The following is a 4,471-nucleotide window of genomic DNA, read 5'->3' on the forward strand; positions in this document are numbered from 1 at the left end:
GTTTTTTGTTTTATTGCTTCGTCTTCAACCTTTGGGCTTATATATTTTTTGATGAATAGTTGAATTATATCAATTGAAATTATTTTAATTAATGATGTTTATTCACTTAAATTGTTTCTTATTTTCATTATTCAAATATCTAATATAAATGATGAATTTGAATATAAAATTTGTGTGATACTTTACATATAGATTTTTTAAATAGATTGATCAACTCTCAATGACAACAATGTTTTAGACTACAATAATCAATGCACTAAATATCTTAGATGTGTTCTCTATGAGGCATTGCCATGTTTATTGTCTTTTTATTTTTGTTCTATGTGTGAATGAATTTGAGTTCCAACTTGTAGTGTCACAAATTAATTTCATAAAATTTCATCACTTCATTTAGCATTATATCTCTCTATATATCAATCTTATTAATTTATTTTCTATTGATTTTCATCATTAGTAGTCAACATATCACAAATTTGGTTCGTTTGGACTTGTATCTATTAGTGTAATTAAATATTCGCTAAAATGTTTCCATAAGAATATTGATGAGAATAAGCATTTCCATAGTAAGATTGATAAAATTACTCATATTCTTTAAAAGAACAATACTAAGTTTCCCTCATTAGTGTCTAATCCTTCTTCTACACATTTAGAAGATTCTACATCATCATCCAAGGATAAGGGTAAAGTTCAAGCACTCATAGCCTCCACATATCTTGAGAAAGGTAAATGGATTCTTTATTCTAGAGCTCACATCATATTCCATCTTAAATATGAATATATTTTCTTCTATTGAACCCTTTGACTCTCTAAATAAATTGATGTGTAATAACACATACATCAAGGTTAGTAGGAAGTGTTCTATTCATATGGGAGATGAGACATTTAATGTTTTTTGTTTTGTACCATAGTTGAATACTATTTTCATTTCATATGCAAAATTACCCATGGGGCACAAGGTAAAATGGATGAGTTTTCTCCTCATTATGTGTACATTATGAACATGAAGCCTAGAGATACCATAGATTTGGTAGTTGTTGATCATACATCATGCCTGTTTTTCTTTTTATATTTTGTTGATGATGGTGATTATGATATTCATAATGTAACCTCCATTCACCAAAAATGAGTCATGTATATGAGGAAAAATTTGAACTTTTGAATCATTGTCCTCTCAAGTTAAGTGTTGAGCTTCATAATCCTCTACCCCCTGCTTCTTTGGATATGAGTTTTATTATTTGTCAAGGTAATCATAGAGGTTCAAATCTTGGATTGTGGGATGACTACTTGGATATAATTTCAACATTGTTTGTTGAGTCTCATATTGTATACATATGCGATGTTGGTAATAGCAATACACAATACATAATTGAAGGGGGGGAGGTGTATCAAATGTAGTAATCTTAAAGCCCTACACTATTCATCATAACATAGATCTGAGTAATTAAGTTCAATGAACAAGACATAGCACCATAGCACCATAACACATAACCACAAGAAAGAAAAATAGTACTAGGTTGACCTGCTAGAAGGGTGTCTTACAAAATGGTTGATGTAGTCTAGTGAAACTACAAGAAACTTCTCTAGAAAGCTCCTACAAAGTAGGTTCCAGATCTATAAGCTCCAAACTGATATCCTATTTGTACACACAAAAAAGACTTTTTTTGTGATTGAGTTGGATAGGGCTTGTCTTGGTCAAGCCTTAGGTTAAGAAATTAATTATAAATATAAATTATTGATAAAAAGATAAATGTTAGGATTCACCTTGTCTAGAACCCTTGTCAAATAAGGATTTTGTATGTAATGTGTTGTACATATTGAATTAGGAATGTAGGGTAACTCTATAATTTGTAATGGATCTAACATAATCTCAACATGGTTTAATGGATGTAATTGTACATAAATGAAGAAGATAATGAATGCTTCAATGTATATCTCCTCCCTTGATGCCAACAAAAAGCTAGATCTTGAAGAGGAAATTCTCACAAAGGATACTCCAATGTTAGATAAAAGTCTCCTTGCTTGAATGCTTGAAAATGATTAGTTATCTTGGAATACTTGAACTCCTTGAATGAAAAAGGAAGAAATCTTGACTTGAGAGAAAGACCTTGGATTAATTGAGTATGTGATTTTGTGTTATGAAAACGAAGCCTCCAAGTTGCCTTATATATGATTTTTTAGGAGGCAAAAAATACAAGTTGATCTGATAGTGTAATAAAACTAATTAAATCCCCAAGGCCTTTCAATTATTAAGCCCCAAAATCAATAGGGACTAGGTCAACTAGGATTACCTAGTCCTAGACTAGGTTGACTTGGTCCCAAAGATCAGGTCTAGGATGGCAAAAAAAGAAGATGCAGATACCAAAAGAAATAAGATGAAAAGTGGAAGAACATAGGAGAAAAGGGTGTCAGGCATGGATAAATCCATGGTCTAAAGAAGGAACTATGGAAGGGGTACTAAAAGTTCTTAAAAGGAAAGTATGTTCTATTTAAGACGACACACTCTTAATTAATTTTAGTTGAAGATAGGAAAAAATAAGACACCCTATGAACTCTGATATGGTCGAACACCTAATGTGACAAATATTACAATAGTTTTCTATATGTATATGAAGATAAAAACAACACACTGTACATAAGAAGTAGACAATACAACCTGAGTAGGAAGTTGAGCTCCAATCAAGTGAAAATAATATTAAAAATTAAAGACTTGAACCTGAATTAGAAAAATTGGTCAAAAAATCATTCACGTGAATAAATAATTGGAGATAGGAGTGTTGGAGTGATGATAATAAGTTAAAAGAGAGTACCTAATTAATAGCTTATTTTTAACCTAGAACACTTAATCTTGCACTTGAAATTGATGATTGGATAAATTTTGTAAATGAGAAGAACAATACATGGACACTAGTACTGAGGCATGCAGATAAGAATGTGATAGGAATAAATAGAATTTTAAGGAACACACTAAATGAAAATGAAGAAGTGATGAGAAACAAAGAAAGACTCATTTGCAAAGGTTATGCCTAAGAAGAAGGAATCAAGCACAATATGGACTAAAGAAAGCAATAAGAGCATGGTATGAAAGGCTACATTCTCATGTGATTAGAATTGGATTTTCTAGAACAAGTGAGAACAATAGTCTATATTTGAAGAGTGAATCTGAAAATATGGTGTTGATTGCTGAATTTTTTGTGGATGATATTATATTTGGTGGTAATAATTTTCTATGTAAATAATTTTCTAATCAAATTAGTAAATAATTTGAGATGTCAATATTTGGAAAGATCAAAATTTTCATTGGATTGCAAGTTTATCAAACAAAGAATGGTATATATGTGACACAGTCTAAGTATGTGAAGGAAATCTTGAATTTTTTTTCTAAATGGATGAGTCAAGACTAGTTGGTACACCTATGGTGACTAGAGTGAAATTATCAAAAGAAGACACTAGTGTTGAGGTATATGAAATTCAATACATATCAATAATTGGTAAATTAAAATATGTTGTGCATCATAGGCTAGATATTGCACATGTTGTTGGAATTGTTGTAAGGTTTTTATCTAATCCAAAGGAAACACACATGTTTGTTGTCAAAAGGATATTCAGATATCTTAAAGGGACTGAGGACTTTGGATTATGATATAAACAAGGTGGTCACTTTACTCTTAAAGTCTATAATGATGTTGATTGGGTTGATAATGTTGATGATAGAAAAAGTACAAGTGGTGGAGCTTTCTTTTTAGGAAAAAAATTGATAACATGGTTGAGAAAGAAATAGAGTTGCATTTCACAATCTATTGTTGAATCTGAGTATGTTATTTTTGTAATTAATTATTCTAATATTAATTGGATTAAGGAATTACTGGAAGGGATACAAGAAGAGATAAATGATCTTGTTACTATTTATTGTGATAATATAGTGATGCATGCAAAGACAAAGCATATGTCGATCAAGTATCACTACTTGAGGGAAAAACTACAAGATAAACAAGTTAGACTTGAATATGTGAAATCTAAGGAGTAAATTATAGATATTTAATAAGACACTACCTAAATATTCTTTTGAATATCTAAGAGGTAAACTGGGGGTCCTTCCCCTATCCAAAATTCGCTAAGCAAAGATGTATACTGTATCAATTCATGGATGAACTAAAATATCTTTATGGATTTGATGAAAGAGTTCACTTTAGGATCAGTTCTAGAGTTGTGAAAATGACTTTATTGAAACTAATGTAAATAGTTAATGCAAGGTACAAGGTATAACTATAAGGTTTTATAAGTTTCACCTTGGAACTTATAGTTATCTTTAAAATTGATGTCAAAGAGGAAGAGAATAAGTAAAGCGGGAGTGAATAAGAAAAGGATGGGAGAATAAGTAAGGGGGAGAGAATATGTAAGAATAATGATATGTGAAAGAGTCATATTAGTTGTTATGTTGATATTGATGTCAAATTCTTAGTTGGATAGACAT

Source organism: Cupressus sempervirens, chromosome 1, assembly GCF_028749045.1.
Source record: "Cupressus sempervirens isolate cs-2001-9-10 chromosome 1, ASM2874904v1, whole genome shotgun sequence".
Lineage (NCBI taxonomy): Eukaryota > Viridiplantae > Streptophyta > Pinopsida > Cupressales > Cupressaceae > Cupressus > Cupressus sempervirens.